This window comes from Eublepharis macularius, chromosome 14 (genome assembly GCF_028583425.1).
Source record: "Eublepharis macularius isolate TG4126 chromosome 14, MPM_Emac_v1.0, whole genome shotgun sequence".
Lineage (NCBI taxonomy): Eukaryota > Metazoa > Chordata > Lepidosauria > Squamata > Eublepharidae > Eublepharis > Eublepharis macularius.
In genome coordinates, this window is record NC_072803.1 from 30,513,712 (window position 1) to 30,525,841 (window position 12,130).

The 12,130-nt window shown below is 45.1% G+C and overlaps 1 non-coding gene across 1 annotated transcript; it reads left to right on the top strand.

The window, feature by feature from the left end:
• Positions 1-8,799: 8,799 nt before the first annotated feature.
• Positions 8,800-8,871, top strand: TRNAC-GCA (transfer RNA cysteine (anticodon GCA)). The gene has a single exon. It is a non-coding gene; the product is annotated as a tRNA-Cys (tRNA).
• Positions 8,872-12,130: the final 3,259 nt, after the last annotated feature.

The following is a 12,130-nucleotide window of genomic DNA, read 5'->3' on the forward strand; positions in this document are numbered from 1 at the left end:
CATGCTATTTTCATGATCTAACTGCCCCTTTCTTCCTCACAGTTGTTAGAACAGGTTGGGTGGGTGTCAGATGGATACAACAGAAGAGGGAAAGGGGTTATTAAACACCCACTCCACCAGAGCTGCATCACTGAGTCACTCACACCCTCCCTACCCCCCAATTACTTTGAACTTTTTTAAAAAAAAACTTGCCCACTTATGGATCTCATCTAGTTTGGCCCTCCTAAGGAATCAGCAGGTGTGTTCCAAAACACAGAGGAGAGTTGTGACCCCATCCAGTGGTGTTTGTGGATCTGGTTGGCCTGACTTAATGTCAAACTAGTCATGACAGCATCCTTGTGGCTGCCATGAGGAAGCCACCACCATTTTAAAGATTTTTCTAAATACAGGGATGACTGAAAACCGTGAGTCTCTTTTCACAAGACATCTTACATGGGGATGCTTAAGTGACTTACTTTCTATGTGGTCTTATATTCACATGTACTCTGTCTCCCAAGCAGTGCATGTGTATCCACAAGGGGAGAACAAGTGTAAGATCTTTCACTTGATCCTACTTGTGTAAGATGTCTTCTGCAGAGAAACTCTGTTTTAAAAAGTATTAAAAAGTATTATAGATGGCATCTGACTCAAGTCAGGTTAGCTGACCCCAGCCAGGGGCATCTGATCCCAGTCTGGACAGTGGCGGAACAGCTGCAGGTGTTCCTGAAGGATTCCTCTGTCCTGGACCCATTCCGGTCCAGCTTCTGCCCTGGCACAGATGACCTCTGGAAACATCTGGATCGAGGTGGGTTGGTGCTGCGAGTGTTGTTAGATCTCATGGCAGCATTTGATACAGTTGACTATGATCTGCCTTGCTGACGTGGGGATTCATGGGACTGCCTTGCAGTGGCTTGTCTCTTTCCTCCATTGTTGGGGACAGAGGGTTGCGCTGGGGGAGCAGTAATCGCCTCCCCACCCCTTAGTGTGTGGTGTCCCTCAGGGGGTGATACTCTCCCCAATGTTATTTAACATCTACATGTGTCCCCTCGCCCAGTTGGTGTGGAGCTTTGGATTGGACTGTCATCAGTATGCTGATGACACCCAACTCTATCTGTTGATGGACAGGTGACCAGACTCGGCTCCTGAAAATCTGGCCAGGGCTTTGGGGGCTGTGACTGGCTGGTTGAAACAGAGCAGACTGAAACTGAATCCCATGAAGTCAGAGATCCTTTACCTAGGCCATGGGCTGATAGGTTCTGAGATCCAGCTCCCACCCCTTGACGGGATGCGGCTGACGCTTATGCCAATGGCAAGGAGTTTGGGCATGGTCCTGGATGTCTCCTTGTCAATGGAGGCCCAGGTAACGGCAGTTGCACAAATGTGCATTCTTCCATCTTTGTGAGATTAGGCAACTTGCTCCTTACCTCTCAGCCTTACCTAGCTATGGTGATCCATGCAATGGTTACCTCCAAGTTGGACTACTGCAATTCGCTCTATGCTGGGCTGCCCTTGGGTGTGATCTGGAAGTTACAACTGGTCCAGAATGCAGTGGCACGTATTCTGACTGCATTCCAGTCACATATAACACCAGTTTTGTGCCAGCTGCATTGGGTCTCACTGGAATTCCGGATCAGGTTCAAGGTTTTGGTTTTAACCTTTAAAGACCTTAGTAGACTGGGATCAGCATACCTGTGGGACTGCTGCTCACCATATGTTCCCCAGAGACTGCTCTATTTGGCAGATAAACATCTACTGGTGGTCCCTAGCCCTAGGGAGGTTCGCCTTGCCTCAACCAGGGCCAGGGCTGTCTCTGTCCTGGCCCCAGCCTGGTGGAACTCTCTGTCTGTGGAAACCCAGGCCCATCCAGATTTCTTATCTTTCTGCTGGGCCTGCAAGATAGAGATGTTCCACCAGCCATATGGTGGTTGAGACAGGCAGGCCGAAAAACTGGCTTCCTACCAGGGGGGAGTATTGCTCCCCAGATTGTTGTCATCTGGTAGCTGGGCATCCTGCCCCATAGATGTGTTTTAATGCTTGGGTGATGTGAAATATGGGTGCGATTGTCCATTTTAGATTTTGACTGATGTTTTAATCTCATTTATGCAATTTGTTTTTATTTATTTATTATCACCTGTGATTTGCTCTGAGCCCACTTGCGGGGAGAGCAGAATATAAATTGAATTAAGTAAGTAAGTAAGTAAGTAAGTAAGTAAGTAAGTAAGTAAGTAAGTAAGTAAGTAAGTAAGTAAGTAAGTAAGTAAGTAAGTAAGTAAGTAAGTAAGTAAGTAAGTAAGTAAGTAAGTAAGATTTCAGGAGAATCAGATTTATATTGGAAATGTACCTATGGTAGGCTTGTGTTGTGTGTCCGTTCAGAAGTTCTGGAATTTAATACATATAGGGATAGTGAAATCAAAGGCTATACCTTTGATTTTACACCAGTGATGAGGTCTCATGTTGATTGGAAAACATAAAGTGATGTTAAAAGATCTAATTATTATAGCCAAAATGAAATTGGCTAAAGTCTGGAAGCAACAAAAATTTCCATTAATTAGATAAGAGCAGCATAAGGTTTGATATACAATGATTCTGAACAGGATCACAACTGATAAGTATATACAGATATGTAAGGTATAATCTCTACAGAAATTTCAACAAACATGGTTACGATGGTTGTTGTGGATTTTCCGGGCTGTATAGCTGTGGTTTTGGCATTGTAGTTCCTGTGACAGCTGCTGGCGAAACATCAGGAACTACAATGCCAAGACCATGGCTATACAGCCCGGAAAATCCACAACAACCATCGTTCTCCGGCCGTGAAAGCCTTTGACAATACAAACATGGTTACCATTACTGGAATTATTACATTCCATCCTGTGAGGTGTAACAACAGTTGTTAATATGTATTTTACGGATCCTTCTGTTGTTTGTGAATAGTGGGATTCATAAAAATGTTTATGAACTATTTCAGAATGACAGTTTGCAAAGATGGGAGTGTGTACCCTATTGTTATTATTACTATGCAATACGTTCAGGACAACTGTATGCTATGCCTGCTGTTAAAAAAATGTTTGTTTGTTATAATGAAATTTTAAAACGTTTAAAAAGCCTTGAGGGCCCGATCCTGATCAGGCTCGCTGTGCGGTGCCCCCCACTGTGCCTTTTCAAGTACAGCTACAAAACCGCTGCTGAGGGTGTTGCTTCATCACTTGACAAGGCACAGAGGGAAACGAGAGCGCCTCAGCCCACCTCGCTGCAGGCATGCTCAGGATTAGGCCCTCGTGGCATTTTTAAATGACTTTCAAATGGCAGTGGCATCCTTGTGGCAGATGAAAGGACTCCATCACATCTAGTTTAGACCGTAGTACCAGCCAGAAGAACAAGATGCATCTGTCCTCCTAAGCATTCCACTGCCCCATAGTGGTAAACATGTGTAGCTGTTGCTTATTTTTTATATGATTGCCCCTTGGCTTTCTTGGGGTCATCTCCAAATTATTCAGTCTGGAATCTTATACACACACTCTATACACTATACACACACTTTAAAGTGTAGGACTTGTGTAGCATTTTAAACAAATGTCATGGAAGAAAAATTAGAAGACAGTCTTAACAGAGCCACGGTGTATAAACAAACAGGGCATTTCCAAGTAGTGTTCTTGAGGAATTTTTTTCTTTAATTCTCTCAATTAGTGATATACAGTTGATACCTGGAGAGGAAATATATAGGAAGAAAGGGTTGTAACTTGACTTCTTGGCAGGACTGCCAACTTTTCAACCAGCTACTATGTCTATACATTTAATACCACCTTGATCTACAAACATCCATGATTATGTTTATCTCACTTGCAGAAATCTTCATACGCTGATTTCTGAAGACTTGAGTTGTCATTAAAAGCATTAGACCAGATTAGGTCTCCCCCCACCCCAGGTCATTTGGCCACCCAGTTTCTGAACTGACACTCCATTAACCACTTTAGCAGCTGTCTTGAAACACAGCTGTTCTGCTATAGGGCTTGGATTTGGAAAAGGGTTGATGGGATCTGAGTCAATTTCCCCATTTAGTACAATATTATACAACAATGGGACACAATAATGTAACATGAAATGGCTGTTAAGAGCTAGTGGACTTTAGATCTTCCCTGTCTGTCTTTGAGTCCAGTGCATGTTTATAAGGACAATCACCAGCCTGCTTGTGAATCTGTTTCACAGCCTCACAGTATCTGCCAGCAGATTAATTCCACCAGGCAATCCCCAAGGGTGGGTATGAAACCCAAGCCTCTGATAGACAGACAAGCCCCGGAATTGCTGAGAACAAGACCACCCATGACACCACAGAAAGGCAGCAGTTATTTGCATAGGGAAGAGCTGCCTTAGAATAATCAAATGTGGAGCGTGCAAGTATGCATCAAGTCAGCTGGTTAGACTTTTACCTTTCTTTGCACATTATGGACAGTGAGATTTTGTGGCTGATGATGATAAAATGGCAGGGAGGAAAAAATGATTGATTGATTGGATTTATACCCCGCCCTCCCCACAAATGGGCTCAGCTAACAACATTCATAAAACACAGTAAATTAATCACAAAACCATAAAATCAATAATAATCTTTAAAAAGTCATTAAAATAGTCCAGGCACAGGCTATTTAAATAAATATTTGGGAGTCCGTAGATGGGTATAGTAGATCAACCTACTCAAACTCAGAGTTCACAGAATCCTGAAGGGGGAGATGTGGGGTGAGTGGAACTTCCAAATTTTGTTCCCTACAGGTCCCTACTTCCTCCCCCTCCTCTGTACTATTATTAATTAGCAAAATGCCCATCATGGGAAGAGATGAGAGAGCCCACATAGATTGCAAGGAGCCCTAAGTCTGATGCACTGCATACTCATCCCATCATAGCCCCCTGGAAGATATCTGCCTGTGAGAGCTCAGCTACTCAGAGTATCAGGAGCAGGTTTTGCCCTTATGCCACTGCCCCCCATGCACTGCCTTCCCATTAAGTTTACCAGCCTCCAGGTGGTGAGTAGAGAGTTCCTAAAATTACAACTCATCTCCAGGCAACAGAGCTCAGTTCCCCCTGGAGAAAATGACTGCTTTCAAGGGTCAACTGTTTGGCATTATACCCTGCTGAGGTCCCTCCCCTCCCCAAACCCCACCCTCTCCAGCTCCCCCCCCCCAAATCTCCAGGAATTTCCCAACCTGGAGCTGGCAACCCTACTTCCCATAGGACTGAAGAGCAACCATTCAGTTACAAAGGAGACTGTAAAGGGATGTACTATTGGATACTGATAGCATGGAGGCTCTTATTGCTGGTGACCCCAGCTGCTGAATATCAAAATTGTATCTATCTGCATAGCCACACTTTGGGCTGTAATTCTTGGGGACAAAGTAGACCTGAAAACAGGAGATCTCTGATCAGATCTCCCACAAGTTTTATTAATTACAAAACCAACAATAGTCATGGGGTAGCAAACTGGATTTGGGCTGCAGTACTGGAGAGGGAATAATCCATTCCCCTATGCTCCTTAACTATTTTAAATTGTCCCCACTCCTCAAATTGCTATTTGTCCATCGGGGTGTAACTTATGGATAGACATAGGCAGGGCTCATTTCGAGGGGGAACGCACACGAACGCAGTTCCGGCAGTTCCCCAAAGAGGTCACATGTCTCTCAGCCATTTTGGGCCCGTTTTGGCCTGGATTGGGGCCGAAATGGCCTGGATCAGGCCTCTGTAGGGCTGCCAGACCCCCGCCCCCTCCCTCCCACCCCCCGCCCCCACTTACCTGGCCAGCGGGGGGGTGCACCTTCCATGCGCGCCCCCCCTGCGGTGCTGCGTGCCCCCGCGCACAGCAGCCCCAGGATCAGGCCTGTTTTGTCCTGGATTGGGGCCCCTGTGGAGCGCAGGAGCGTTCCTGCGCTCCGCAGGGGCCCACAACGGGCCGAATCCGTGCCAAAACAGGCCCAATCTGCACCCATTTTGGCACGGATCGGGTCCGTTTTGGCGCGGATTGGGCCCATTGTGGGCCCCTGCAGAGCACAGGGATACTCCCACGCTCCACAGGGGACCAAACGGGGGCTGCGTGATGACGCCACTCCCAGAAGTGATGTCATCACGCTTGCAGGAGCGCACAAGCTCCTCCAAGGTAAGAGCCAGGCCCCAGTCTCCCACTGGGAGATCGAGAGGGCCTGGCAACCCTAGGCCTCTGACGGGTGGTGGATCACTCTCCCCGCTCATCAGCGACCCGATCCTGACCATTTTGGGCCCCTTTTGGGCCATTTTCAGCCCCTTTTTGCCATTTTGGGCCCAATTTCCGCCCTGAATGACCAGGATTGGGTCCAAAACAGCCAGAATAGGTGATGTCAAGGGGTGTGGCATATGCAAATCAGCTATATTAATGACACACTTCCGGTGATGGCAAGAGGCGTGGCATATGCTAATGCGTTATGCTAATGAGTTCCTCCAGCTCTTTTTCTACGAAATGACCCCTGGACATAGGTTAGTTTTTACCTGGCTTGTATCAGTTTGTATATTCTATCTCTCCATGACAATTTTCATTTTGTATTTTCATGGGGTAAGCTATTATTTGTTTGTTTGTTTAAAAATGCTTATACCCCACCCTCTTAATAAAATATTCTTACAATATTCAGAAAGCCAAAAGCATAAAAATACACAGAAGCAATAGTAAGAATAATGAAAAGCAACAAAAAAGTGGATAAAAACCTAAAAGCTGCAATACTCAGCTTCAAAAACAAAAGGAAACAGATCAAGTCATCGTGCTGTTCAATTATAGAAACAGTCCAACATCTTTAAGCACATCTACAATGAGTATGTATAGCCCAGGACAAACTGGCCATCCCTGTGCAAACTGGCACTCATCAGCCTAATCTACTTCACACAGTTGTTAACAAGGACACAATGGAAGAGAGGAAAACAGTGTAAGTTACTTGGGGTCCCCGTAGGGTTTCCAGCTCCAAGCTGGGAAATTCCTGGAGATCTGGGGGATGAAACCTGGAGAAACCTGGAGAAAGTGGGGTTTGGGGAGGGAAAGGACCTTGGCATGGCATAATTCCATAGAATTCCATAGTCCACCCCCCAAAGTAGCCATTTTCTCCAGGTGAACTGATCTCTGTGGCCTGGAGACCAGTTGTAATTCTGGGAGATCCCCAGCCACTACCTGGAGGCTGGCAACCCTAGGTCCCCATTAGGGAGAAAGGTGGGAAATAAATGAAGTAAATAAATAAATATGTATTCTCAAGCCTTCAGAGACAGCAATAGGAGGTTTAAAAATGTTGCAGGCAGTTTTTAAATTGGTAAATTTAACAATACATGTGTGGCAGAGGGCATGCTGGAAAGCAGGCACCACACAGAGAGGCTTCCTTATGCTCCTCAGCATCTTTAAAGCATGTGCAAAAGCACTCAACCAACGATGGTGGAAGTTTCCTGGGTACCTTTCGATATATGACCCTGTCACTTTAATGATTTCTAGTCTTCTTTCGAATGACTGCATAGGATCTGTGTATTCAGCTGCATTTCCACCTTGCTGGCAAGAGGCTGACACAATGACCTTCTACTGTTTTTCCTGCAGAGTCTCTAAACATGACATCCTGGTACCTTTAAACCCTCTGCAACATTTTAGCAAACCTCTCTTGCCCAGGTCAATTCACATCTACACATCTCCTTTCCTGTTGATAGCATGGATATTATTCTAAATAGCTGGGCAGTTTTAATTTCATTTATGGGTTCCAACAGTTGCTTTTTAGGTCCAAATTATACATCTAGAGTTCCAGTCATGGAATGCCAGAATCGCCTGCAGTTTGGCCCCCACCCATTCATTTCCTGGGTGGCCTCAGCCAATCATCATTTTCGAACCCTCCCATTTAATTAAGGTGATCGTGATTATTGTGACCTAATTTACAGAAGTGTGATATTGAAGGAGTGCCAATAAATGTGCTATACAAATACACATGAAAGGCTACCCTTACTTTTTATTCTATAATTGGTGAACCTGGCAGTGTTTTCGTAGAGCCAACATTACTGGCACGTCAGGAATTAGTAGGGTGAGACCCAAGAGTCTTCATATTTGCATATTGCTGCCCTGAATGGTAAGGTACTAGAGCGGCAAATCAAGTCATTTCTGGGCTGTGATGTCTCCCATGTGCTGGATGCTTATCAAGCCAGGCCATTGACCCTAACTGGGATGATTATAGAAGTTCCTCAAGCGGACTGACACTTTTTGCTGGGCTATAATAGTCTGTACTTGCCTAGCTCCTCCCCATTCAATCTCTAAAGCCTAGCGCTAACCACACGTTCTTTTTCTTGGGGAGGGGAGTGTTCTGCCACAAATTCATGACAACTTGATCTGTTTCCTCTTGTTTTTCTTTAGCCCATGCATCTCCTCAAAGTTGGATGGCCAGCTCATGTCATGCAGATGGGAACTGAAGGATGGGTGAAGTATAGCACAGTCAGGTTTACACAGGGCTACCTCTCCCACACTGTGCCACTTTTGAGCTCATTAGACTATGGGCAAAACTTCCCTCACAATATAAGAAAGGGGGAAGAACTGTTCATGTACCATTTTGAATGGCATTATCAAATTATGTTTGCAGCTACCTTCCTAATAGCTGAAGGCATACAATAATTCTCAGAAATAAGCACACAACGCACTTACTGATTTCAAATGATATATAATTGTACCTTCTCACTGTGACAAGAAAGGTGATGAACACCTCAGGCAACACACTTATTACTGTTTGGAAAGGTGAAGAAAACATGACTAAACAGGAAGTCAGAACTAATGTTACTAGTCTTACTCACTAGCTAAGTGGGGGTATAGCTCAGTGGTAGAGCATTTGACTGCAGATCAAGAGGTCCCTGGTTCAAGTCCAGGTGCCCCCTTATCTTGTTTATGTCCAATTTTTTTCAAAATTCTCCAGTACTTTTTGATTTGTATGTTTATTCTTGCCTATGGCAAAGAAAGTATGTAAAGTACAAACTGATCTACCTATATTCAGTTAATTCAAAACACGTACAATGCATTTTGTCTTGCCTCTAGGAGGATATATCCAAATTTTCTCACAGTGCTGTGTGGCTCTCATGTATGTCTTCTGTCTTGAGTCTCAGTGAGAGTATAAATGAAGTTAATTAATTAATATCTAGCACTTTAATAATACTGGAAGGCTATAGGGAGCTAGTGGGCAGAGATGCTTCTTATGAATTCCATTCAGCTGAAGCAGTTCAATTTTGACAGATATTCCCCCAAACAATTTGAAAAATATTTCCAATTATATTTTGAGAGGTTTGGTTTCATATTAAGTAAAAGTCAGCTAAAACCCTGCCCTCTCCTTGAAAATGTATGGAGGAGCAAGTTTGTGATGCAAATTTTGAATTTTGCAGTCAGGGAAAAGCAAGGCATGGCTGAAGCAGAGTCTCAAGGACTGTTGATTCAACATTGTCCATGGTCATCGTTGTGGGGTCACCCTACTTCAGTATAAGAATAAATTATGCTGGTTCTACTCTATTAGGTTTCTTATTCCAGACCCACCTGTGTTCCAAGCTTCCATCTCAAGTTCCATTGAATCCCTGCTGTTGAGTGAGATTGTGTTCTACTGGCCCCTGAGCACAACCAAGCTCCCTCACTGCTACACCCTACATGCCCTCCTGCTGCAGCTTATGGCCAACCAGTGATTGCCCTGCAACAAGTGCTTTGCTGTTCCTCATATAAATATCCAAAACTTATGATGCCATGTACACCCTACAGGCTTTCCCACCAATTCTGTTTCCCTCCTGCCCACCCAATCTTCCAAGAGTTAACCACTCTCTCTGCTTCCACCTTTATTACCAAACCAAATAATCAACCGGCTTTTTTTCCTGTGTATATATCCCTACTTGGAAATCAGGTCTACTTATTTCAAACCACTGTGGTTATCACTGCAGGCTGAGCACCCTTTGGGAAGGTGAATGTTGTGAACAGAATATATACAAGCTGCAGCAGACAACAAAATGTTGCGGATTGTCTTATACTGACACGGGGGAGGCATGGAGCTGAGCCGAGTCTTGCAACAATAAGAGCTCCTTTTATTCAGCTATCACAGGGAACGGGGAAAATGCAGTTTGGAAGCATTCATAAGAAGTGACCTCCCCAATCTCTACGCTCAAGCACGAGAAACCCGTCCTTTCCATGAACCACTCTAAAGACCACCCCACACCCCAGAGGGGCGGCCTCCTGGGACTCGCACGGGCGCCTCTCTGTCGTCACTTCCGGCGCGCGCCGGCCGGGACCCGGAAATAGGGGATGGCTGAGGTGTCGTTATGCTCCCGGCCGGTCCGAGGCCTGGCGAAGCCGGAGAGAAACAGGTGAAGGGGGGAGGGGATGTATACATAGCCCTGCCGCGGCACCTCGGACGCCTGGGTCCTTCTGAGGAATTGGGGCGCTGGAGCTCGGAGGGGAGGTCTTTCTGAGGCGAAAGTGGCCGGTGTTGCCTCTGTGCTGGGATGCTTGTCCCATCCCGACGCCCGCCACCCCCCGTCAGAGGCTCCTGATAAAGACATGACTGTGGGAGCCAGACGGCGTCCGTTGTCATAGCAACACCTGCGCCCTGAGGCATCTTTGCCCTGGAACGAACAGGAGGTGGATGCGGGGCCCTTGGCAGAGATGTTACTCCTTCAGGCAGCCTCTGCAGCTTCCCCATTTAACAGCAGCTTGATGATCACGTCGACCTGCAGAGGGAACTCATTCTGGTTTTTGAGGCCAGGGGCCCCTTGGATGCTCATAGTATGAGCTTTCCAGAGTCGGAGTTCCCTTCATCAGATACCAAAGAAGAAGGGAGCTCTTGACTCTCAAAAGCTTACACCCTGAAAATTTTATTGTTTTCTGAGAAGTCCCTGGACTCAAATCCTGCTGTTCTACTGCAGACCAACATGGCTACCTACCTGAAACATTCTATTTTTGTGAGTCGGCTGTACTTGCAGGCTCTCACAGGCCTTTGGTCATACATGGTACAGGAAAGGCAGAACATCTGTAGATAACATGTCCAAGCCATCGTGTCTGATGTAATGAGTTTGACACAGGGACACAGCATTTTAAAAATGGCTCCATGTAATTACCATGTTAAGTGTTTAACAGCTTGCTGTTTTAACACTTTGTGTTCTTGGGGAATAACATAAACATAGGTTTATTGCTAATAATGAGCATTTTTTGTCTTCTCACTCTCATTGTTATAGTCTGAAAACAGGAATTATTACCAGTGCTATTCTAAACAGAGTTGCTCCAGTCTAAGCCCATTGAAATAGACTGGAGTAACTCTGTTTAGGATTGCACTGATTATCAATGATCCTGTATATGTTTGTTACATAAGAATTTTTTTGGGAACAATTGCAGTGAAAATAATGGGATGTGGCAAGGGTCCTCAACCTTTCTGAGCCTATGGGTGCCTTTGAAATTCTGACATAGGATGGTGGGCAGAACTGCAAAACTACTGTTACCGGAGACAGAGCCAACCACGAAATGCCTGCTGCAGAGGCAAAGCCACACACATAGAGGAAGCCCAAGTGCTGGGGGGGGAAGGGTTTAATTTAAAAGATACATTGGGAAAGAGGAGAGAGAGAGGGGATAAAAGTAACACTACCACTGAATGTTATTTTAATCTGCCCAGACAATTAGATCTCCAGTGGCCATTCAGTGCTACACTTGGACCCACTACTTTCTAAATACACTTGGTGGGTGCCAGGAAAGGTGTTACTGGGCTCTGTGGTGCCCACAAGCACCATGTTGGGAATCCCTGGATTATGACATATGAAAATCTGGGTTTATATTATTCAGTCTACTTATATTACTATAGCATTCAATTCCTGGATGTACTAGATAAAAGAATCTTTGGTAGATGAGCTGGGAAATACCTGCAACTATGGCCCACTTCTCATTGAGGTAGTAAATGTGTTGGGATTGTACCACTTCAGACTGTAGATGGGTGGCTGACATAATAGAATGTTTCTCCATATCAAAATAAAAGGTTCCTGTATATAGAAAACAAGTATATCAGGGGAAAAACAGCTAGAGTTTTTCTCACTGATACCTATTTTTCTATGCAGATGGAGGGGCAGTTGGTATGAAAGAGCATTCAACTATGTGAATTCTTCACCTGCAGTTTGAAGTGAT